Source organism: Typopeltis vanoorti, chromosome 2, assembly GCF_054136105.1.
Source record: "Typopeltis vanoorti isolate ZY-2024b chromosome 2, IOZ_Tvanoo_1.0, whole genome shotgun sequence".
NCBI lineage: Eukaryota > Metazoa > Arthropoda > Arachnida > Uropygi > Thelyphonidae > Typopeltis > Typopeltis vanoorti.
In genome coordinates this window covers 155240370-155267936 of record NC_143550.1, presented here as the reverse complement: position 1 = coordinate 155267936, position 27567 = coordinate 155240370, and the positions used below count along the sequence as shown (strand labels likewise).

Sequence of the window (27567 nt, the reverse complement as noted above, 5' to 3'; positions counted from 1 at the left end):
GGGAAATGAAAATAATTATTTATAACACAGTTGTAGAGTCCATAATTTGTGTAAAATGAAAAAAAAATAGTGATAAAACATGCAGGTTATTTAGTTTAAATAAATTCATACAAAGGTACTCAGCATCTTCCAAGTTGTATGGAATAAATTTTCTGTGAATAAAAGACAGTTTACTACAGTTAAATTTCTAATTTAAATGATGATTAGTGCTGTGCATAGGATCATGAGGTTAAGGGAAAAGAAGAAATCTATTGCTAGACTTAGCCTTTGAGGAATGTGCAATATAAGAATCTGAGAACAGAGGTGTATCAGATAAAAATAGGAGAAAGAGAGCTGGTTTAGTAGATCTAAACATGTATAGTCCTACATTATAGAGAACATAATGAATTAGGTCGCTGACAATAAGATGTACAGAAATAGCTTCGCCCACCTTTTTTATTTTGGTGGGAAATTTTTGCTACAAAGTGAAAATTGGCTTCTTTGGTAAACAAATAATTCAAGAAGCTTAAAATTTTTCTGAAACATTTGTTTCTTTTGAATTTAGGAAATCTTCAGTTTTAATTATTTTGCTAGATTAATTCACAGTATTCATTGTTTGTGTTTGAAACAAAGCGATATATTGTTTTTGTTTCAAGGGAAGAAACAGACAAAAAATACTAGTTGTGGTGGTGGTGGAGGTGGGCGGTAGATGGAGTTGATGGAGATGATTCGTAGTAGAGGTTCAGTGTAATGGTTGAGACAGTTGTATAGTAGGTGTCCTCCCGCGATGAGTCTTGGACTCCTTGGAGGTATCAGGAATAATAATAATATGTAACTATCTATTTCAGAACCTGTACAACACAAAAAGTAATTGCATGAATAAGTGATTTTGTAGATGTTATATATATTAAAATCATTGAATCAATACTCATACATATAATTTTGACAGAACTTTATAATTGAATATGCACTATCTCTGTTTGGCAATTTGGCTGATACACTAAAACCATTATTTAGGAACTTAAAAAGTTATTTAAGAACCGTTATCAGAAACATTTCTCTTTATAATGAAGAGAATTTTTTCTTAGTTCCAGGTTGCTCATTTTGAAAGATCTTATAATTAGGCTTTGAGGTCATCTGCAACCAGTGCCTCAAATGCTTATTTCCATTGCACTCCAAAATAGTCTTATTATTTCCTTAAAAAAAAAAAATAAATAAATAAATAAAATAAAATAAACCGTTATTTTTATTTTTTATTTTTTTCACCATTGATAATGCTTTGATCCTCTGAGCAGTGAAGATCAGAATTCTCTCCTCAAACTGACATTTACCTTCAACCTTTCCTGAAGGCAAATATCTGCAGTGTTCCCAAAAACATCACATCTTTAGTTTTGGAGAAAGAGCACACAGAGCTTGACTGAAAGAAGATACAGAGGTTTTTGACTTGAGAGAAAGAGGAAATTATTTTTTCTCTGCAGCTTCCACATCTTAGAATACAATTCTCATATTTGAGATAGTACACCGGCTGAAGATTGTGTTGGAAATATCTGGAAAGAAGCATTAAAGTGGAAAAAGACTGTGTAATAGTGATCAGCATTAGTCTAAAAGAGCAGCATTCGAGTATCTAAAATGCCACCTTCTAGATATATCAAAGAATTTTTACTGAATTTCTTGCATAGTAGAGGCTCTAATCGGTTTTCTTTTCTAAATCTACCAACCAAGTTGGAAAAGTGCAGAAAAATTTGCTGAAAAAATGATCTTGTGCAAGTTATTCATCCACCAGCCAAGAATACTGATAAACATAATTATTCACCAACAGTCTCAATCATTTTTAAATTAATTACTAAAATAAAGAGCCAAATGGCTTCAGTTCGGCGATGCAACATTACATAAGCAAAGTGGATATTAGATCTAGCATTATTTCAAAGTCGAATGTAGAAACTATGAAACTTTCGTAGGTGCTACATTCAGCTTTGAAATAATGCTGGATCTAATATCCACTTTGCTTATGTAATTTTTTAAATTAATTTTCCTTTCAAATATACAATAGATATCATTCTCCCACCCCTCCTGTAGGCTATAATCTTGTGCAGTTTACTATACAATCCTTTCTTCAGTCATTCTTAATCTCATGTCTTTTAGCATTGCAACAGCACAAAGAGGAATAATCTTCAGGACCTGTACTCTATCTTTCTATGGTCAGACTTACTTCAGTTCTTCTGATCTAAACACTTGTTTCAAGCTTGTTACTGAAATTTCCTCTTGGAATTATTCTTGCCTTCATTCCCAACTCCAAATGGTTAACAACATGTGTGTGCCAAGGCAGTATCTTAGAATAATAAATAAAATAAACAGTCAATACAAATAAATAGCAGACCACAAGTGAATTGAGACACAAGAACTCTAGTCTTGTTCGCAGTCTGCATCTGAGCATGCAAAATATGCAAAACAACCATCAACAAATCTTAATCTGACTTTAAAAGGCCAAATGCAGCAAACATGCCTTCTGTATAAATGGAAATCTTGTCTTCTAGTTCAATGCAAATGTCATTTGGGTGCAGCTTCTGATAATCTCTGATTTCACTTCTATCTCACCAAGACTGCAACAACACTTAGCAATGACCATGACATGGTTCTTTTTCTCTTTGAACTCCTGAATGAATCAGCTCCTACCATATCATTCTAGAAACAATCCACATGCATCCTTATGTTAATTGTAGATCCATAACATTTTGAACACAAAATTCTTTTGGTGTCCTCAGTATGTATGTATTCAGAATTTGTGCTCTGAAACTTAACACCTATCCCACATTGCCTCTATAGTCAGTTGGCATCATCTTTAATACAAAGAAGAAAACCTATATCCATTCCAAGAAGAGTCTGTCAAACCACTAACTGAGTGCCCTCACCTCAATCCATTCTAAAATAATGAAGATCATTAGTAGACAACTTCTACATTACCTAGAGTTCTGCCAATTAATCATTGATCACCAGTATGTCTTCTGCTACTTTAGTCACATGCAATGGGAAAGTTTGGAGAAATCTGTGCCGTTGCTTTTGACATGTCTAGAGCATTTGATTGGGTCTGGAATCAAATCTTGCCAAAGAAATTGCTATCATTCAGTCTACCTGTAATTGCTTTCTTTGTAATTGATCAGTGTACAAATGTCAAAGAGATTTATACAGTGGCTGGAAATGTGTCTGTTTGTGGCCATTCTTTTTTCTCTCTCTCTCTCTTTGATCTGACTCACTTCAACCATTTCCTCATATACAATATCTGTTTCACTTTATTTTACACAGGTATTTTCACAGGCACTGCTCCCCTGAACTGGCATTCATCATTTTTTCACTTTTCACTAATCATGGTTTAATACAAGCAGGACTGCCTCACATCATTTTACAGTCTAACTGCCAACCTAACAAACTGCTCATCATCATCAAATTCCTGCCATGTACCCTCAAGGGGGTGTACAGGATATGACAGTACTACATGAAAAAAATTACATCATTACTAACTTCCTATCTACAATTTTCCTCCAAACAAACTGCTTCTTTACTTAATTCCATCTGCTCCTGTTTTCAGGAAAAGTCTTCTTCACAAAGTGTTCTCAAAAACTACAACCCTCCAACTTTTTCAAGAAAAATACCAAGTTCCTTCTCTCTTAATCCTTGCCAGTGTGCTATAGATTCTATGACCTCTTTTGCAGGATTGATTATTTAAAAAATACTTAAAATGCTTTTTAATATGTTATCAAAATATTACTCTAAATTCCAATCAATGTCTCCTTTGCATCTTTTTTTTTTTTTTTAACTTATCATAAGGGGATACAAAACAAACACGTAAATTAGTGAACCTAAAATCAAGGTATTTATGCCAAATGACATTTAGTCCTGTTTGACATAAAGGCATATTAAATTATTATCTTATGCATCTATTTCTGGTCTTTCTGCAAGTGGTTATTAGTTTTGTGTTTACATATTATATGTAATGATATGTCGATCCTTATCTTCAAACTTTGCAATTAATGCTGGAGTATGACAGTACTATGTTCTCTAATCTATTCTTTTTTTTTTTTTTTTTTTAAACTGTCACACAAGAGGTATAAGAACCAAAGCACCTAAGTGCCATGTGTAGGACACGAGTAAGGATTGAGAAAGAAGAAATCTTTGCCATTTTTCTTCTGAACCGAAGGCTGTAGTTAGGAAACCCATTATGAGGAAGGCTGTTCCAGAGGACAGAGGTAGATTGAATAGATGAAAAAGAGGAGAAGCAAATTCAATGTGTTTACAGTTGTACTTTAAAGGAACATTGGACTGCAGCTGTTTTTGTTTTATCAGATTCAATAGAAAGCAGAAGAATGATTTTTGGAGTAGTAACTGTTGAAGTACCCATACACGAGACATAAAGTAAAACAACATGGGGGGAGTGAGGGAATGGCTGTGTGTGAGCTAAATTTCTCTTCTCGGGACTGTATCAAGAAGTTTTAGAGAGGCTTTAGATGTGCCCTCCCAAATGTGTGAACCATATTCTCAGGAACTGTGAATAGTATTGTTGGTGATTGAGATTGATAGTAGGTCATTTTATGTATAAGAGGCAAAAAAGGATAGGTGATAGAACAGCATTCTGAGTCATTTCTGCATTGGTAGCAAAGCTGAAGAGAGGGTCCCATCCACCATATTACAACATAGAGAGAAAATTGGCTATCCAATAAGGATGGCAGGTAGACAAGGAAGGCAATTTGCTAAGTATGCCATGGTGCCAAATACAAACAAAAGTCCTGGAGATGTCTAGGGTGAGAGCACATGTATTTTCTAAACCTTTATATAGCACTTCTCTAGTGGTGGATGATGTATGCAAAGAGATCAGCTGTGGATCTAGATTGGCAGAATCCATATTGGTGGTTGCTGATTAACACGTTCGCTGCCACGCTACTTCAGCATAGTCTGTTCCCGTACGCCGAGCAATTTCACTTCTTCAAGGTCAGTACGGTAATCTCGTTGCCGGTGGTAAGCGTCATACGAGTATACTCATAGTTGGCTTGTGCAGAGCATATACCATCTATGAGAATACACAGTTTTGATGCTAGCTCCACAAGCCAAGCATTTTCACTTCTTCAAGGTCAGTACAGTAATCTCGTTGCCGGCGGTAAGCATCATACGAGTATACTCGTAGCTGGCTTGTGTAGCTGGTTTACCAACTACGAGTATACTCATAGTTGGTAGCGAACGTGTTAACTTGTGGGCCTTTAAGTAGCAGAGAAGTTGACTGTTGATAACCTTCTCCATTACTTTGGAATTGGAATAAGTCAGGTAAGTATAGAAGTTTGATTTAGTCCAAGTTATTTAGTATTCTTGTGTTTTTTTTTTTTTTTTTTTTTTTTTTTTTTTTTTTTTTTTTTTTGCTCTGAAAAATCACAGTAGGCATGCAATGCTCATTTACTAGCATGGAAAGAGGAGGAGATTTACCTTAAGTATATCGAGAACTTTCTCCACTTCTGTATGAACTCCATCCATAATTTTACCCGTAATAGCACATTTGTCTCTTTCAGATTTAAACAAACCTTGCACTACACAGATCACCAAAACCTCAAGAACATCTGCTTTTACATCCCTAAATACTAGTAGGGTTTCTTATAACCTTGTTATAAGGTTATAAGAAACCCTACTTTTCCTACTTAAAAGTCTTTTATAACAAGCTAGAAAACTTTTCCTACTAGCTTGTTATAAGGATCATTGGGGAAGCTTATAAAGGACAGTTCGTAAGTATTTTCCACCATTTCTATCTTACAAAATTTGAAAAGATCTCTGGTTGTGGGGTTTATCCATTGCTGTATTCATTTAGCTTCTTATTTTTCTCTTTCTTACAATCCTGATGCTAAGCGTTATATTTCCCTGGTTCAGATATGTCCCATAGATGAAATTTGTCTTCATCTTCTTATATTATATTTTATCTAACTTACCGTATGATATTTTTTTTCTTTCACATTTTTGTTCATCACATGGTCTGAATATGACCTCTTCAGTAATCTTCTGTAAAATTTCACTTCAAAAACCAGTATTCGTTTTTCATTGTATTTTGATGAAGTTTGCCAAGGTATCCACAAGTCAGTCTTGTTTTCTTCTTTTCTTAATTTCAACAATAATTTCAGTTGTTGAATACAGGGATTTTGATTACCCATGTTAGTTTGGTATCAGTACCAGTTTTGGTATAATATTTCTCATGCAGTTTATTATGCTGCATCTCTATTAATGTTACCTGTATATTGATAGAGATGTAGCATAATTTTTTTTTTGTGCGTGTGTAAATGTATCTGTTATGCTTCTCTTCATTTTTTCATTCTTCTTTCCAACCTTGCTAATATGATTTTCAGAAGAACTTGGCTCAACTGAGGGACTTAAGACTCATTTAGTCTGTATTCCCTATATATGAGAACATTCTGTTGTTCATTCATATTCAGGTTCTTGTTAGCAAAATTAATAAGTTTCATTACTTGCAAAATTCCCTCCCATATTTTTTCTTGGGGAAAAAAAAAACTTTTCTTCAAATCTAATTTGCTGGACACGATGAGCTTTTACTTTTTAGGGATAACTCTAACATCCAGTCTTGCTGAGAAAAACGTATAAATATTGCTTCCTGAGTATCCAAGAAATAATTCTCATTTTCTAAAGACTTTATCTATAAACAACTATTACCTCTGTATGAATTTGTGTTTAGCATGCACAACTTTGTGTTCCCATTTAGAGTTGCAGTTTGAAAGAGCTCTCTCTTGACTCTATAAAGATCAGAGTAGTCTGGTTGATTAATTATTATTATTATTATGGGGAACTCCAAGAAGCCTTTAGAACTCATCGAGCAAGGTCCTAAACATCATATCAAGAACTGTCTAGCATTCATGCAGTATCTATCATACTATGCTTTGAACTCATTCACTGTTATGGCACCCACAACAGACTCTGGCAAGCTATTCCACTCATTCACTATTCTGCAAGCAGAAAGTCTAGTTCTAATACCCTTTCTAACTACATGCTTATTCAGTTTCCATGGTGGCCCCTATTCTCCCACCACCACCAGACCTGTCTGTCTGAAAAATTTCCACTGAATTAATCGTGTAAAAACCCTTCAGTAATTATTTATGTCTCAATCATATCACCCCCTTTTCTGCCTATCAACCAGTTTCTGTAACCCACAAATCTTCAACCTGTTCTTATAAGGTTCATTCCATAGACCACTACTATCTTGGTTCGCTTGCCTCTGGATCCTTTTCACTTACTCCTCATCTCTAAGAAACCCTACTGCCCAGATCTGCGCATAGTAGGCAAGATGGAGTCTTATCAAAACTCAATAAAGAGGAATAATAACTTGCTTGTCTCTGATTGTCAAAGCAATTTTCAGTAACCAAATGATCTGATGAGCTGCTTTAGTCACTTTTGCTATGTGGCCCCTAAACTTCAACTTCCTATCCACTAACACTTCCAACTCTCTGGCTCTAGCAATTTAAATGAGAGGCTACTCCTTGAATAATTATTTAAAATTTGGATTATTTGTATGAAAATTGCACAGGAACTAATATATACTGAGGTATATAATGGGTAACTGTAGTTTGTATGATTTACTTATATAGTTTTGTTTTTGCTATTTAAAAATTGTATTGACTTAAAATGTCCCTTTTCTTATCATGTTTAGTGATTAAATAATGATTTTGATCATTATTATTTACTTTTAATTACTTAATAATTTTTAAGTTACTTGTAATTTTAAGTTACTCCTGAAATCAGTTCAAATTTGTAATTCATATTATTACTATTATTATTATAGGAGAAAAGCCTTATCATCCTTGTCCATACTGTGGAAAACATTTTGAGAAGCTCAGCTATCTGAAGCAGCATTTTTTTGTTCATTCCAATCAAAATCTACAGTGTCCAATATGTCCTAAAGTATTCAAGGCAAAGCGGCTTTTAAGGCAACATCTCAAAAGCCATACAGGTTATAATTACCAGTGCAGCTTATGTGGTAAAGCTTTTCGATGGCGATGCAGCTTAAATATGCACCTTAAGAAGTTTCATTATCAGTCATAATTTGTATATAAGTAAAATAAGCGGGGGGAGAGAGGGAAAGAAGAGTTCCAAAACTGTTGAAATTGACTTAAACAACAGGAACTTTTTAAATAGCTGCCATAAATGTCAACTGTATCTCACAGGTTAATTGTGTTATACTGTTATTATTGATGGTAAATATTTTTACCAAAAGTGTATAGAATAAAAATTGTATATTGATTAGTTATCGTCTATATTTTGATAGCGTTTAGTTTCTTCTCTCCTGTTCTTAAAATATTTGGTTGTTTGGTACATTGAATTGCTTAATAAATTTCACCATTCTTCATTCATTAGACATATCATCATACAAAATCACGTTTATAAAACAAGTTGGAAAATAATGAGATGTGTGGGGGGGGTGGGGTGGCTTAAAAGTATCTTGTAGAAAGTTTGACATGGAGAATACTCAGGAATTTCTAGTATTAATGTTAAATTCATTGTGGCATATCTGATAATCACACTCAGGTTCAGGAAGTTAATTTTCTTTTATTTGGATTTATAAAAAGTATGGAATCCGCTTTAATAGCTTAAAAGTATTGTAATTCTTAAAGATAATAGATAATTAAAATTATCTTTCAGAATTAAGTCATATTCTTTCCAACACCATTTGTTAAAGATTTTGTGTTATATTTATTGCCAGTTTGAATTAAAATGATAAAAAATGATACTACATACCTCTGGCAATCATATAAACAGAAGTGTTGACAAGCCATAAAATATGTTTAAATTCATATTCACAAATATGAATCTCTAATAAATACTCAGAAAAATAATACGATAAAGTTTATATATATATATGAAGAAACTTGATGCAACAATTTTTGCTTGTCAGTAGGTATTTCTTGCATCCCCACTGAAAGGATTTCCCTATCCCACCTTTATGTTATATATGTTTTTTTCTTCTTTTAACACTCAGGGGGAAAAAAACATAAAATATTAGTTTTATGTTTAATGTTGTTTATGCTTCTCTGAATAAAAAATTTTCCATATAATTTAATGCATTTTTAAAGGAACATGATGTTTTTTCTGAATCTATTGTTTGAACAAGATTAAAAATACTTTCTGCAAAATTAATTTTAGCACATATCAACCAACTTAGATCTCACTGTTTCACAAAACGTATGGAAACCTTTTATAATAATGAGCCAAAAAAAATCAAAATCATCATTCCTGGTGATATTAGGACAAAAAAAAAAAAATAAACAAACGAGCCTTCAGAAATGTACCAAAATAAGACTTATTCAGAAAAGGCAATTAGATTATTTTTTTCCTGTTCCAAGAAAAGAGAAAGGATGCCCAACATATTTTCAGTTCAGGCATTTCTAGCAAGAAATGCCTCAACTGAAGAATTACTTCTATTCTACAGTGCATATTTTGTTGTTGTAATATAAACAAATGTGAAATTTTTTACATTGAAATGTAAATGCATTATTATTTATAATTGCAATATTGCTGTTGAACTTCCTATTTACTGAACTATTTTAGGCTTCCTTTCAGAAACTAAAGCTGCCATGCCATATACAGAATAAATCATTTCTTCAATATTAACATAAATTGACAAAATTAAATTAAATTCAACATTTATTATGCATCTTCAAAACATTATCATTGATTATTTTTGCTTTTTTTTGTATTAATTGGATGGTAGCAGTAATAACAGTGATAATGTGATGATATTGCTCGCGCGCACACATATACTTGATATGAATATAAATCAGAAAAAATTTATTTTGACTGAAATTATTTATTACATGATGTTTTTTAAAATGATGAGATATTCTTAATATCACATTAGACAAAAATTTCATTTTTCATTTGCCTATTTACACACATTTGCCTTATGTTACATAGCAGCATAATGGTATAGTAAGTGAGCATATCATTAACATGTAGGCTAGCACTGGAATATTAATATCAGTACAGTGTCAAATTATAAATTATGCATGTTGTTTACATTAAATTTTATATATTTTGTATTTAAAATATTTAAGATATATTGTCATCTGTTACTTAGAGATGACTTTAACATTTCTGAAGAGGTTTTTGTCTTCCCTACTCCCTCCTTACATGCAGTACAATTGAATTATGTAGAGTATACTAAACATACATGTAGAGACTTGGAACCTTCCTATTTGTTGGTACAGCAGTGAAGTGGGTTCTTCAGGCCAATTACCTGATAGCATATGGCAGTGATACTTAACGATAGCAAATCAAGAGGTTTCTTGACCAGCTATTCTATTCCAACATAAACAAGGTACATTGTCAATTAGCATTATCCATATATACCCATTCTGCTGTTTCTAACAAAAACCCCAAGTGGTGTATCTCAAGTGCTACTGTCTATCTCAACTATTCAAGCTACTCTTCACATTATTCCTTTAATCACCAGGTGATCAAAGATTTGATGAGTATACATGCACTCATCAAATCCAGTTTTCACATTAGAGAACTCTCAACTAAGAAACCAGTCATTTTTTATTTGCTCTTGTTCAAAATTTCCCTTTTGCATTTTGATATTCATTTATTGTCTTTATTACTTTATCTACAGATTTTAATAATACTTCTAATACCTTTGATTATTTATCAATGAAGCTTGATTTTTTGCAGTTCTAATTCTCATTGAGGTAATCTTCCTTAAAGAATTAAATGCTGTGATTCTGATAACCAAGTTGGAAGGGATGCTGAGATATTTGCTATTACCGATATCCTGACACAAATTGTCCACCTATCTACCAGATAATTTTCATCATTCTCTGAACACCATCAATCTGTTCATAACCAGTTATTCTCCAAGCATATTGTAGATATCACTTCTTCTCTTGGTGGCTGAAACAGTAATGTTTTCTAAGTTTTTTTTATGATGGAATATCCTACACCCAAATGGTATTACTTCAGCAAAACTACAGATAGGACTACAGATAAATAATTGATTTTTTCTTGTCCTTTCCATTGTTTGATTACTGCTCTGTTCTCCCAATCCAAAGACTTAGTCTGATGGAAAATAATAGAAATAATGCTAATTGGAATAAAAGCAGGCATTCATTCCCATTCCACTCAAAATCCTTGACTGCTGTTCTGCCTTTGTTTCAAATATGCTAAGTAAGCCCCAACCTCCAAAATGACCTAAGACCAAACCTCCAGCCTCATATTTTGTTTACACTGCAACTTACTTATAAACAAATAAATAACAATTAAGACTTGATTTTGTAATGGCCAAAATACAGAAAATTTGCATTCTGCTTCTTTGCTGCTGGTCATTGGCTGCAGTTTCTACCTTTTCATGCTTCTTGCAATCTCTCTCTCTCTCTCACATTCATATATCATAAACATTACCCAAAGATAGAACTGGTCTCCTGGTATCATTCTTCTTCTCCAACTGCTGTATAAAACACAAATTACCTTACCTAACATAATATTAAATACATGGAACAGCTCACTGTGTCTCCTGATTGACTTTTGTGAGAAAAATCAAAAGAATCCTTGAATAGCTTGGACACCAACGAGCCTTCTGAACTTAACCCCCATCCCCCCAACAAATTGTGTTCCAAAATCTACATGCAACCTGTATCTTCTTATATTCTACAGCATGAATGGAAGCCCATATTCAAATTATTCTCCACTGCCACCATTCACATACAAATTCTTCATGGCTAGGAGGTCCATCCATATTATGGATTCAACTGCTTTTGGTTCACAGCAGATTTCCTTACCTTTTCTCAAAAGGTAAAGTGCTACATGCCTTTGAACAAAAGCCACTGAAAATTTTGGAGAAACTCTAGTCTTTCTTGATATTTTTAGAACATTTGATCTGCATATAAGCCTGCTAATCAAACTACCAACTTACCTTTTGCTATTAGTTCATCAGTTTGATAATGGTGATTCGCTCCCTGTTATGATGAAAGAGTTCCTTTCTTTAGATTTTTTTTTTTTCACCAGTACTGGACTTCTCAAAGCTCTTTTCTTCTTCTCTTGATAGCCACAAGTCCTATCTGTAGTTTTGCTGATGACATTACACTCCATTCCTCTTCTTTGCTAGAAATACTTTATAGTCAATTACTCTAGGTTTTACAGTCTTTCATAACTAATGCCTTAAATTCTGATTAGTTGCCATTTTCTGTTTTGGTGATGACAATGTTGCGAAATTCATTGCTAAAACACAATTCTATCTTATTTTTCATTAAAAAAAAAAAAATCTCATGCCCTCTTACTTTTAGTAGTAACCAAACTCCAGACAAAATAATATTTTTTTTCATGGGCTGACTTTCACCTCTGCCTTTTCCTGGCACATCCATAGCTTCCTCAACTTGCAATAATCTAGATGTTCTTTTTCATCTAAGACACCATTTATCTTTTGTTCAAATGCTTGATGGATATATTCATGTAAGAACTTTTTCACTCCTTTGCTATTTTTCAACCCTTTTTTTATTTTATTTTATTAAGTGCATTGGTACTAAGTCATGACGTAAACAGTAAAACATTAGTATGCAAGGGACCTTACCATTTTGAAAAACATCACTATGTTCAAATAAGATTAAAAGAGGGGTGGGAGGAGTTGATGCCTCATCTTTTGCAAATTTCATTTAGCTTCGTTTATTTAGATGTTGTTTGCCATTGGCTCAATTATTTCAGGAACACAACTCCTACAGGTAGAAAAGTCTTTGTGCACATAATTTTCCTGAATTTTAAAACTTATCAGGAAGCATACCCAGTTGACCAAGAATATTCAGTTTTCTTGAAGAAAGAAATGATTTGGGTTAAATTTCTTTCAGCCATCGATCCATGCTCCCCCCCTTGATATTGCTCAGTATGTAAGAACCTTGACAACTCAGTTAGAATCAGTTTACTGACAGAGTAAACTTCAGAAAATTTCACAAATTGCCTCACTTTTTTGAAATATCATGAAATTTTTTATGCCAGCACTTCTTCTAGTACTGGTTAAGAATAATAGCTTTAACTCTTTCCAGTTGCTTTGATACTGGCAGCACCATCAGTAATATTATATCATTTCTAACAATTGTTCATTCTGCTTATCAATAACTGTTAAAGATGCTTGTAGACACTTTCTGTCATAAATGATATATATGATAGAAGTAACATATATAGACACTGCTTGGAAAAAAGTCAATAGACACCATAGTGTGAGGAAGAAACAGCCATGGCATCTACCTTAATAAGCTGTAGAACCTCTTTTTACTGTGATGACTATAACAATCCTACATGGCATGCTTTCCACAAGTGTATGATAGCAATCAATGGGAATTTTGGACCATTCTTCCAATAGGAATAATGGTCCAATTAATGCAATCCTGGACTGTTATCGAGCACATGTTCCTTTACCTCACCTGACACTCCACTTTATCCCACAGATGTTCAGTAGAGTTGAGATCAGGGATATGTGGAGACCTGTCAAATGTGGTGACATTCATGTCCACAAACCATGCAGTTACAGCAGCAGCAGCAGCTTTATGATAATCATGCATTGTCTTGCTGAAAGAGACAGTGGTCATTTCCACAGAAATGTCACAAAGTAGGAAGTATTGCGTTATCCAGAATGTTCAGATACCACTCAAAATTAAATGTTCATTGCACCACAAACAGAGGTCCAAGGTCAAACTAGGAAAAACAAGACAATACCATCACACTGCCAACAGTGTGATGGTATTGTCTTGAGTGAGTAACCGCAACTATTTCATAGTTGGGGTTACTCACTCTGGTAAGTGACATTCACCGCCATCCCCTCACATCCTCCATCTGCTCGGTAGGTGGTGTAGCATGATTCATCTTGCTCTATAACACAGATTTTCAAATTTCCATTTCCCTCTGTACATGCTCCTTGCGATGCTGCATGTCTGTTTTGAGTAATGTTGGGCTTACATATTGTGGTCCTCATGTTGTGAACCTCAGTTCTGAATGTTTTTATGCAGATTCATGTTCCTGTCTAAGCCTGAAACTCCACATTCAATGTGTTGACTGGCGAATGGTGGTTTTACATATTATCCTTCGTAGCACCCTTATGGTCATGTTCTGTGATCATAGTGGGCTGTCCACTGTGAGTAGCACAGTTGACTCCCTGAACTTCCATCTCAATATGGTATCACTGATTGCTGATATGGGATGGCCCAATTTGTTAACAATTTGCCAAATAGATAGGCCTGCAAATTCATCCTGTCACAATGCCCCTTTCAAACTCTGTTAATTCCCTTCTCACAGCTATTTCACCCAGGCATAGTTGCACTGACTTTGGAGTATCATATTCCTCCAATTTATACTGTCTACAAACACATGATGCATTACATGGCACGATGCACCTTGCCCATGGAGGAATCTGTTGACGTCTTTCCAAGCCGTGTGTGTGTATGTGTTACTTCTGTCATATATATAGATAGATAGATATATTCTTTATCTTTAAAATACAGGATAACTTTTTCTACTTTTTTAACTTATCTAATAACTGCACTTTTTTTTTTGTTGTTATTTTTCTTCTTATTGGAATTGCTGTTGCCTACTAACAGGTTGCTACTCGGCATTTAAAAATTATCACACAGGAACAATATAGTAAAAATGCAAATGAGAGCACATATAAGAAACTTATTTGTGCCCATATAACTATCACTAAACTTTTTTTCATACTAAGTTCTCTCATTAGAAGCAGCAAATGATCAAAATCAAAGAATACCCATTTTCCCTGTGATTCATAAAGCTGGGGCTCAAAGATTATCTGCAAATAAGTTTTCTTAACAAATAATCCAAGTTAAGAAGGTGGAACCTAGAACACAGTGAAAACAGCATCTCCACACCCTTTGCTATGCAGCTGCTTAAAAATAATGAATTTTAAATTAAAAATTATTTCTATTAGCCTAAAACATAGCTTGAAAGATTAGATTGTTTCAGCATACATGCTTCCTTTTAGGCTGTTTTCTTGGTGATTCTTTTTTTTTTTTAATTTATTTTTAGCTTATAGAAACAAACTCGCATAGTAATCGTAGTTAGTTTTATTAGTTGCATTGCTCTGTTCCTTCTGTTACTTATAGCTTTACAACCTTTTCTTAGGTAAAATTTACATAAAACAGTCAACTGTATTTTGTGTATTAACAAAATGGAATATTTTGAAACTAGAAAGATTCAAGTTTCACATACACACCAGTTAATTATGTTTTGTAGTGCCTCGTTAATATACATATGAAAAATGTTATGACAAAACTTTTAATCTGTCTGTACATCTTGTACAGTCAGATTAAAAGTATAGTTCATTTTTTTATTAATCTAAGAACAGTGCCTAAACCTTTGCCTTTCTCTTCACTTAACATGTACATGACAGGATGTGAAAACATCCTGTTATGTACCTGATTTATTGACTGTGTGGGTATAATTAAATAGATTTAATGATTAGAAGCTGAGAGATACCAAAAAAAAGAAACTATTTATTATTTGAATGCACACCTAGTTTCATCTTCTTAGAAACTTCATTGGGTGCATAACATGAAAAAAGAAATTAAAAAAAAAAATGTACATTACAAGAGAAATAACTGCTATAAATTAACTTGCAAATGTTTCCAAGTATTTGTGTATTTCTCTTTTCGTATTATGCACCCAATGAAGTTTTCTCATAAGATGAAACTAGTTGTGCACTCACATAATAGTTTTTGCTGTTTTGGTATCTCTTGGCTTCTAGTCATTAAACTGCCCAGCAAATCCATTGCATCAAAAAAATAATAAAATAAATAAACACACACACACACACACACACTATGTAACTACCAATTTGCCATTATGATATAGGACTTTTTTTATCATTCACTTATGTATAGCAGGTCGGTTAGACAAAAATGTTACCATTTTTTACTATTGGCAAAATTATCATCACCCTTTCTGCTTTTACTTTCGTAATTAATAATTTATTAGGGTTGCATGCCAGATTGACTAGAACATGTGTGTGCATAGAGAAAGATGGGTTGAATTTTTTTTCTCTTCTATTTGTTGCTCACATTGGTAATAAACTATTAGCTATGAGGCATTTCACCTTCATCAGAGTTAGTATTTTGCTTTCTGTGGTAGTTGCACATGATAATTTATAATTTACAAGTTAGTTTCCCCTTCTTGAAAGAATTTATATTTATATATATATATATATATATATATATTATACTTGGTAAAATATACATTTCAATGATCAGAAACAAACAACAACAAAAAAAAACTATTTACATTTTACCATTACCAAATATTAAATTGAGTGAGAACACATGCAATTTACAGATAAAAATACTACTAGTGGTAGTGAAGGCAGGCAGTAAATAGCATTATGTGTAGATGATAGTTAGTGGCATTGTGTGTAGTTAGTGGATTAAATCAATTGTAGTGATAGTGTGTAGGAGTTCCTTCCCTTGATATGAGTCCTTGGAGGTGGCACACATGATAATAATGTGATAACAATATTTGTTACAAAGAAAATCAATATGAAAAACATACATACAATACAAATATGTATATATATGTATATATTTCAAAGAAGTGGCTGCTTTATAGTTTTCTGTTTAAGACCTACAAGAGATGTTACTCTGACTTGGTGATTAATTGAGAAATTTTAAGATTATCTGCTTTTTTTTTTTTTTTTCATCCTTTTACTTATCATATAGTAAAAGAATTCCTTGGGATTTTCTTTGGCCTTCTTGGCTGATTTTTTCTCAATCTTTGATTTTGATTTTGCCTTTCATACTGCCCTTCTTGACTTTGCTTTGTATGCTCATGAGCTTGCTGATGATCGCTTCATCGCTTGCTTAATGATAGTATTCAGGAATCTAACACCAAGGAACAAAATACCACTTGATGGTACAGAAATCTTTGGTAGACTGGTGTTAATGTAACCAAATGGGATGTCAGGCTTATGTGAAATGCCCTTCCATGGAATCTAAAAGCATAATGTTCTTGACATAGTATCTTACTGCTAGAACCTCATACATATTTTGAGATTCTGTGTAAGGTCATTTCACATAAACCAAATAACACCAACCATGCCAATCAACAGAACAAACTGTACATTGGTGTTAAGAACATTTTTCCAAAAGACAATAGCAGTAGGAAAGAATCAAGAGAAAGAAAAACTTGTTCTTTGAGTTTGAAGTTTGAAAAGTATTGCATACCACTGCATTATATATTTTAATCAACTTAGAGGAGACTGGGGGAATTACCAGTGAAGGTTTGTGTGCAAGAAACTGGAGCAAATAGTAAGAAATTGATAATTAATCAATGATCATTCTAAATCATTAATCTGTAAAACCTTAAATGTGAGAACAGTATGTAATGACTGGACAAATTTGAATTTTTCTGTTCATAGTCAAGTAATGCCTTGAGTGAAAGATTAAAACCTAATATCTTGTATGCTAAGCAGGTAGTATTTGTAATATGGTTATTCCAAGAAAGAATGGAAGTTAACTCTTTCCAGAAGAGGGATTTTGTCTTGTCCAGAGATTTAGGTATTGTCACACGTCAGAGTGAAGTCTTTTTCAAAGAAATAAGATAGAATCAAGATATACTAGTATTCAAATTAATAGTTATCAAAGAACCACAACAGAATGGTCTAAGGATCGGAATTTAGAACTGAAGGTTGTTACAACTTAGAATGGTCATCAATTAATGATCCATTTCTTATCGTTTACTCATTTTCTTGTACACAAACCTTTACCTTTTGATTTATACAACAGTTGTATAAGTTAGAAAACCAGACAGTATGATAGCTTTCTTAATAGTCCCTTGTACCAAATGCAACCACTTGAGATTCCCCCAAGTTTGCTGTGACATTGTGGATGATATTAGCAAAAAATTCCCTGTTAATTGAGCAGTTGAATCTGTACATGTGGATTGTTCATTCGTTGAGAGGTTGCAAGATAAGTGTCAATGCAACAGAAGAGAATAAAATAAAGGCAACAAAGAACAGAAGTCAATTTCAAACCATAAATCTTAGGAACAATATGAAAAATACCATCATGACTAGGTAATTTTTTGTAGCCAGTTTGGACTGATCTGTTTCTGGTAAAAAAAAAAAAAAAAAAATCAAAGGGTTGAATGCCGTACAGATATTTTGAAATGGTTTTATCAAGATAATCTGTGCAGTAATAGGAGGGGAAAATAAGAAGCCAGGAGACTGGCCTTTCTCATGGGGTTCTAGTACAATAGAAGGGCCTGGGCAAAAGTTACAGCTAGTAGTATTAGTATGAGACTAGAAAGCATGAGTGCCATTTAGACATGATGCAGGTTTCATGTTTTATCCTTTAAAAATCAGGCTTTGGATGTACAGATAATTTGAGCTGATTTTAGTTTCACTATAAACATAAAAGGAGGATGGAGATTTTGATAACCAGTTGCGATGTGCTTGCTTTTTCCCTTGCACAGCATTGATGCACTTCTTGGAGAGTATTGAGGAAGGCCAGGGATGAGAATTTAAAATGGAATAGAGAATGAATGATTCCATACCAATAAAAGTTGTTTTAAGGATGTGTTCAGTGCAAATATTTGGATTCAATAGCCAAAAACAATAATTCACCCAGGGATTGAGATGTGGAACTCATGAACATCTCGGTTGACAATTTGGCATTCTTCAAAGCTGGACACCTGAATTAGAGTGAAATAATTAAACAGCTGAATTGTAAGTATATTTGATCTAGAATATTAGATCATATATTCTTGAAAGATCAAGAGTATTTTATCTAGTATTCTCTTATCTGTGTGAACAATTAGCATGATACTATTGATTACACTATTGATTACTTCCATGATTTATGGGTAACTCATAAATCATGGAACACTCTGTAGAAAAGGCCTGTCTTTGTGAAGCAACATAAGTTTTATCATCATCACCAGATTTTTTTATTAGTTATGAAAAACCAAATCATGTAACTGCCATCCATTTTCAGCTTCATCTTCAAAGATTGGTCCTTCCTATGGAATGTTCCATTTATGGGCTGCCCTGTAGTAGATACCAGCATCCCCTCCCTCCCCTCCCCCCTGTAACGAATCCTTGCAGATAGAAATGGAAAGCCATTAGAGTTCAACTTATTGTAAAACTGTCTGATGTGGTATATGAGAGAGAAAGAGAACAATGTATGGATGCTACTTTTTGAGACAAAAACGCATCAGATCGGGCATAATTAGGGACATCAAAATGAGAAGTGCTTGAAACTGAAATTTAACAGTAGGTGCAGTTTTGCAGATTTAAAATGACAACGAGGTTGAAAAGCTAAGCTCTTGTATGTTTGAAGTGCATTGGGATGGTTTTGGGCAGTTACTAATTATTGTTTTCTTACTGTACAAACCTTCCAAAGCATCATGATTAGTTTGGATTCGGTATAATCTCTAGTGGATCAGTCTGAACATTAATCATTTTAGTATTATCATTGATATTTCTTTTTTACAGATGTGAATTGCATATATTGAACTCTATATACATTGCTCTCATTCTTGTTTTCTCCAGTCTGGCACTATCTTATCTGTTGGCTGGGAGGATATGTCCAGAGCTCTAAATCAGACTTCACGTTTGGCACCCTCCATATTGTGTCTCTTCAACATCAGTTACACATGCTTGTAGATCACTAGACATTGCAGTTATGCAAATCCATTTTGGCTATCTATTGAATAATATTCATTTCCCAGTAATTGAGCCCATTATGCAGAGGCTTCATAGATTCACAATCTTAAAGCAAGTGAACCTCTCTGAAATGATCTGGAATTTTGTTTTGCAGTCTAACAACAGTAAGTGGACAGGTGATCATGTTGAAAGAAGGATAGTCTTTAAATATCTAATCCATATTTTCAGAAATATGCAGAATGTTCAATTGTGAGCAAAGACAAGCCCTGGTGCTATTTGCGTATGTACAATTTAGTTTCAACTGAGGTATTGTGCAGTTCAAACTTATTACATTAAGCAAAAAAGCTGATACCTCAACATATTTTTCCATCTCATCCTTCACATAAATTATTTCATAATAATGTATTTTCTCCCATAAACATGGGCTTTTAAGCCCCACATCTCAAAATTGACTTTAGAATTCTCACTTGACACTATGGCAGACAATACAAATATTAGGATTTAGAGCTGCAGGGTAGCAGCACTTGTCTGCCATACCCCCGCTCTCTCTCTCTCTCTCTGATGTAAAAGCTTTTAGCTCACTATCAGTTATGGCTGAAGGATGAGACTGGCTGCATATATGTCCTCAAAAAGTTAGAATTAAAGGAGCTCTATCTGCTCTCTTTGGGGAATAAAAGGTATTAGAGATGTATAATTGCTTTTAGACTAAAGTGAGCTTAATATAATTGTGCTGAATACAAAAGGGGCATCCATATTATGAAAAACACCTTTTCTTTTCATAGATTGGCATTATTGAGTTATGGATTCAGTTCTAGATTAACTCTCTCCAAGTTATTCAGGTGTTATATCATCATATCATCCTCTGTCATTTTCCATTGAGATAGCTTTGTTCATATATTTCCATTTTCACACAACCAATAAAGAGCAAAAGCAACATGGTAGACATACAGGCAACTGTATGTCTACTATTTTTAATGCCATATCTCATTTTGTTCCCTAACCAGTGTTGTTTATTTAAAGTGACTTTATATATTGTATATAGCTTTTCATATGCTATTGCACAAATGATAGACTGCAGTTGTCTGGAGTTTGCTGAGCATATCTCATAAAATAAATAAACTAAATCTGTGAATAGTGCAGACTCATTTTGTTATGCATTTGTAGTAAAAGTTCTTTGGAACACCTTACCAGCTTATAAGGGGTTTCTACTGGATTAAATTGGAAAATATCTTATGCCTTCCCTCTCTTTCTGTTCATGAAGCTTTGTAGGGTACATTTTCTTAATCTTTTTTTTCATCAACATTCCAGAGAGAATGTTGGGAATTGGGATGGGCTGGGAGCCTTTCCTATATATCTTCATCCCCTTGAAAGTCAAGTGAACAAATCCACACACAGTAATCCATATGCAGACCTCCTTACCTCTACATATCAGTGTCCTTTGCATTATTTCCATAATCTATTGTGATGTCATAAAAATTTCACAATTTGCTCCTGCCCCAAATTTTACTTCTTTGTCTGTCATCACTCCTAATCCCTTATCTTTAGTACCTCCTGCAAGATATTCCACTCTGCATCCCATTCTTTTTCTTCTGAATTCTAAACAGAAAGGATGATCATGTATTAAACCCATGGCTTCAATGTTAATATCACTGCTATGGTTTAAAATCCCAGTTCTTTCTCATTTTGTCCATTTTTTTTTTAAATTTTCAAAATTCTGAATTCTTCTGTTTTCTAATCAGCCTGATTCTTTTCCTCTCCTTCAATATGTTTAATATTTCTTTACATCTGTACAGTGTAAAGGTGAGATGGATGGATGGTGTGTCTGGAGTGAGTGATCTTCAGAGAGTTGAAATCTTCAAAAAGCATACAAGGCCACATGGCAAAGACTGGTGTGGCACATCACTGAGCATCTGAGTGATCATACAGCATCTGTTGATATCAAATGAGTAGATGGATGGAGTACATCTTTATATATTTATATATCTTAATATTACCCTATTTTAATGACCTGATCCTCATGCTGTTTACTTTTGGTTCCCTTACATCTTTTTTCTTTTGACTATCTTTTCTCAGTAAATTTTTCAGTTATATATGTGTATATTGTTATTAAATTATGGCTACATCATATGACAATCTCAATAGCTCAGAAATCAGCAATTAGTGAAACAAACAAAAGTTAAGTGCCCCTTACACTAGAAAAGTTGAAAAAAAAATCGATAAACTGTACCATGTGAAAGGTGAGGGAACTATGACTATCTTTTAAATGCTTAATTTTGATCTGCTGAGGCATTTGCAAGGTGCTCAGATCGTGGTCTTGCTTAAGCATTGTATTGGGGAGTAAAGCATTATTTAGATAAGTGGAGATGCAAATTCCATTTATTTATTAGATGCTTAAATTATTATTTTCAAGTTTAACCACTCTAAACTGTCATTTGAACAAAATATAACAAAAATATAAGCTGCACACCCATGTTATTTCATTAGTATCCAAATGTAATATTAACTTCAATGTACACTTTGCATCCATGTATTTATTGATGAGTAAACACATCAAGGCAGCTACAGTTATTAAAGCACAAGCAGATGGATGTGATTTGAACATTATTGAAATCCGAAAACAAAATATTTCCTTTCAAATCTCAACTGCTTTCTTTCCTTAGCTATAGGGACATGGATGTGTTGCTTATATGTCCTATGTACACTGTATTATTATTATTATTATTATTATGTAACACCTCCAGGGAGTTTAAAGACTCATCGAGGGAGGGCACCTACTCTACATCTCCGCCAACTGCAACTACCTTCATCATCTACACCAACGGCATCTACCGCCAACTACCACCACTACTAGTACTTTCACAGACGATCACAAACATCCATGCCCATGGCAGGATTCGAACCCACAGCCTTTTGGCTGGAGAGCAGATACGCTAACCAGGCCAGCAAAGATTTAATACTGCATGTAAACTAAGGCACCAGTGGGATTTGAACCCACGATCTCCTGTTTACTTGACAGGCGCTTTAACCAACTAAGCTACGGTGCCACGTGTATATCGCATCAGTGGTCATGTGTCATTGAAACATGACTATTGATGAACTCTTTCTCTTCAGGAGAATTCAGCTGTTTCAATTTCTCAGTTAACAGTTTTAAAAAATATAATTTTTTTTAATGTGCACTGATACCATTTATTTTTAATATCTTGTCTTTATGAGCAACAGCAGGTTCTTGCAGACTACTTATTTGAATTACAATATTCCTTGAATGATAAATATTCATATTAGTGGTGGCATTAGATGCTATGATTCACATTTTTTGAACTTATCAATGCTTATTGGTTCAAATTTGTATCTTTAGGTGGGGGTCAACAGCCATTTTGAAGTGTATTTTGAAAAGGTATAAGTGAATATTATATATATGTTTTTCTGTCTGTCTACATGTAGGCTATTTTAAGACTATGGCTGAATAAATTATATTCACATTTGATATTTGAAATTCTTTCACAAATTTTTGAAGCCATTCTAATTTTTGCTGCAATCATTTGCAATCACAAGGAGGGACAAATATGTGTAAATATTATATATTGTAATAATCCTGCTCTAGCTAGATGAAAACAGGAAATTTAGAATATAGCATGTACACTAGAATATGCCTGATTCGGTTTGATTTCATTTTAATCACTTTTTAATGGCAAAATTATTTATTCTGATTTTGAAAATTATCCACTGGATCAGATGGAATTTAATGAAATTAGGTATTTAAGGTTTCTATAAATTCGTCTAATTCAGTTTTGATCGAGCACATATACAAAATCAATTTGTTGTGCCATATATATATATATATATTTTTTTTTTTTTTTCTTTTTTTGACTGACTGAAACAGAGAAAATAGATAACAAGTTAATTTAATGGAGCACACAACATGTTTCATCAAAACGACTTCTTCAGGTGTGGTAACACTTAAAGCAAATTAATAAAACTATAAAAACACTATGCCATTTTAATAACAGACTTGTAAACTTTAAAGATGGCATTAGATCCTAAACATCTAAATATTAACCCAAGTATCAATTTGTCTGAATGCATCCTAGCCTTCATTAGATTATAGTCCCCATGGCATTATATTAATGCCATGGGGACTATAATGACAATTCAAACTTAACTTCAGTTTATGAGGCTGTTATTATAATGGTACAGTGTTTTTATATTTTTTTTTTTAGTTTGGTTTAAGTGTTACCACACCTGAAGAAGTCATTTTGACGAAACATGTTGTGTGCTCCATTAAATTAACTTATCTATTTTCTTGGTTTCAGTCAGTCAAAATAAGGCAAACATATCTAATCACCAAGTCAATGTAATCAATGATCATATATGTATGTGTGTGTGTGTATATATATATATATATATATATATATATATATATATATATATATATATATATATATATAAAACTAAGAGTTTATACAGCAGAATACTGGGATAAGATAACATTTATTTTCATTGACAACAACATTTCATCCTAAGATGCAATGTTGTGTTGAAGAAGTCTTATGCTGAAGAAATCTTTCAGCATAAGATTTCTTCAGGTGTAAACATGCAAACTAGTAGACAAAAAAGTAAGGACTACCAAAGATGGCCACTATTATGCAGTTATAGAAGAGACTTATTTTAAAAATATTTCTAATTATATGTTGCATTGTTCAGAACATTGTGCATGTTTATACATTCACGTGTTTGGCTAATGAAGACTTGGATACATTCAGACAAGTTGATACTTGGGTTAATATTTAGATGTTTAGGATCTAATGCCATTTCTAAAGACTCCCATATTTTTCTCTTCGTCGTATCATGGTAATGGTGTAATAGTTACACCATTTCCCATAGTACTCGATTCCCAAGTCCCATAGTACTTGATGTCTCATTTGTGAAGTATCTTGTGGGTCAGCTTAAGGACATGTGATGACAAAGCTGAGGCTTCACTCCTGTGGTATTCAATATCTTGAACATGTTCTTCAGTATGTTGTTCAATTGATTTTTCTGTCTGTCCGTAGTAAGTAAGATGACTGCCAATTGCACCATAGCCAACAAACACTCAGATATTAGTGATCTTATCTCAGTAGTGATAAAGGGGGTAAATATATTTATATATATATATACAACATATATATGTTGTGCCATATATATATATATATATATATATATATATATATATATATATATATATATGATGATTCAGCCTATATCTTGCCCACTGCTGGGTGAAGGTCCCTCCCATTGCAGGAGAGTTGGGTCTACTTCTCCCATGGTGACCCACTCCATATGGGGAGGATGGGTGTGTGTGTTTATTATACACTCTCCCAATATGGAGTGAGGTCCTCCTGCACTCCATATTGGGAGAGGACCTACTCTCACACACACACACACACAGCTCATCACACTTCAATCACCTGCCACTCTCCATTCAAAAATACCTACTCCTCATCTTCTTGCTCTCACCTTTCTTATATGACTTCTAGGGATAGCCTCTTGTTCTTCCCATCTCCACCTGTTTTATGAAAAATCTCATTCACATTAATCTAGTAATAACTTATATGTCTTGATCATGTCTCTCCTCTTCTGTCTATCCACTAGACTCTGCAAATTGAATTCCCTCAATCACACTTCATACTTATAATTCCAAAGAACAGAGACTACTTTACTCAATAATCTCTGAACTTTTTCCAATAGCTCTTCATCAATTTGAAAACCAGGTGACTAAATCTGTTCACAGCAATCCATATACAACCTGATCAAAGATTTATATACTAGAATTATAACTTCCTTACTTCTACATGTCAGTGTCCACTTATCATTACCATAATTCACTGTTCTGCACTTATAGTTTTAGTAAAATGTTCCGAAATTTCAGGTCCCTATCCACCATCATATCCAGATCCCTCATTTTACAGATCATATAAAAGATCATAGCTGATCTTTTACATGATCAGCTATGATCATGTTCAGATCTGTTTAAAAATAGTGATCTTACCCTTTTTAAATAGATTAATGCTCACTATGACTACAAGTCAGAGCTGATGCCTGAAAGACACAGTACAAAGAATCCGTGATAAATCAAGTTCCATTTATTTGCTCTTTTAGATAAAATTCAAAATAGTGTGTCTGAATCATTTCTGGCATTTGATTTCCTCTTTTTTTTTTTTTTTTTTTTTTCATTCTAAAAATGTATGAATACCTGAGCACTTCATAGAGCAAAAAAAAAAAAAAAAAGCTAGATTTAGAAAATAGCTAGGCTATTTCTCTACATAGAGAAGTAGCCTAGGAAAAGATTTCTTTCATGACATAGGCTTCTGCAGCAAGAGGACATAATACAATTATGTTACAGAATTTTTACCATATGGAACAACTGGTAGCAAAATTGTTTATTAAACAAGTTTTGTAATATTTGTGTGTTTCAGATCAGGATATAAAAGTGAATAAAACAGAAAATTAGGTTACCAACATGTATCAATCATAGTAAAAAATTTGAAAACAAGAACAACAATGAAATGCATAAATACACTATTTACACATTTGACGGTTGTTGGCATTTTCCACACTATTGGCATCTGCATGCAGGAGATGTTTAATAAGAGAAGATGTCCAGAATTGATGTAAAGTTATGCCTTGTTTCTTCTTGCACTTTTGAAGATGTTTTATCATCTCAGGTTGTTGCCACAATATTTGATGTTTGGTATGTGCTGCCAATTCTGATTTGTGCTCTCTCTTATTCTCCATGTCCTTGTTTAGATGTGCATGTCTTGCATGACCTGCCTGTCTTTCCTATGCAACATAATTTCTTTCCTATGCAACATAGCCCACAGGCACAGTTTATCTTGTAGAACTCAGGTTTCTTAAGTGGTGGATGGAGAGGTTTTGGAGGCCTCAGGAAATAGAGATCTTATTGAGACAGAATACAAAGGCAACCTTGGTATTCCATTCATGTAGTAACTTTGAAATCTTATCTGTGACTGACAGTATGTATGGGAGAATTACTGTTCTTCTGTTTATCTGGCTGGCTAGGAGGTTGATGTAGGATTTTGGTTACTAGTGTTCTGTTGTAGCCATTTTTGGCAGGATATCTGAGGGAATCAAGCTCCTGGTGGTGGAGATTTTGTAGAGTCCATCTCTTAAGGACTGGTATAATATTAGTTCTTGGTGCCAGATGGTTATGTGATTTAGCATGGATGCATCATCCAGTATGTGTAGGCTTTCAGTAAACTGAGTAATTAAGTTTGTTCTGCTTGAACACTTCTACGAGTATCCAGAAATGGTAAAGGCCTGTTGATTTCAAACTCAGAAGTGAATTTTATCTGTGAATATTAAGGTATGAGACAAATTCTTTTACTTTGTTAGTGGAGCTGGGCCAAACGAAAACATCATTAACATACCTTAGCCATACTTTAGGTCTTGTTCTCCATTGCTGTAAGACTTGTTTCTGAAACCACACCATGAACAAATCTGCCAGGAGTGAAGAAAGGGAAGAATCCATTTTTTAGATGTCTGGATAATAAGAAAGTTAAGCAATACCTAGCATCTTCTATTTGGTCTTAGTGGTATTCTCTACTGGTGTATTTTTGGGACACCATAAATTCTTTGGTCTAGGATATGAGCCATTTCTTGGTGTTTTCAGACCATTTCAGCAGTTCTTTGATCATATTATTGGTCTTATGTAGTATAGGGCTGCATTATTAAGCAGAATTTATAGTTATGCTTTGAATTCTGTGGCATTTATGAGAACTGTTGTGTTGCCTTTGCCCACTTTTGGAATTATAATTTTGTTTTTTTCTATCTAATATTTTTTTAGTGTTAATCATGTTATTTTTGTGGTGTTTTTGTTGGAGTTTTTCATTGAAGAAGTATGAAAGCTGTTTGTAAAT

At 33.6% G+C, this 27567-nt stretch overlaps 1 protein-coding gene and 1 non-coding gene across 2 annotated transcripts in view; one reads left to right on the top strand and one right to left on the bottom strand.

The window, feature by feature from the left end:
* The window catches only part of LOC150109552 (uncharacterized), a 196889-nt gene extending 188633 nt beyond the window's left edge, over positions 1-8256 (top strand). Inside the window, exon 5 of the mRNA XM_090402640.1 lies at positions 7796-8256. The gene's annotated coding sequence lies outside the window, so the exon portion shown is untranslated. The remainder of the gene's footprint in view (positions 1-7795) is intronic.
* Positions 8257-22624: 14368 nt separating this feature from the next.
* On the bottom strand, positions 22625-22698 carry TRNAT-AGU (transfer RNA threonine (anticodon AGU)). The gene has a single exon. It is a non-coding gene; the product is annotated as a tRNA-Thr (tRNA).
* Positions 22699-27567: the final 4869 nt, after the last annotated feature.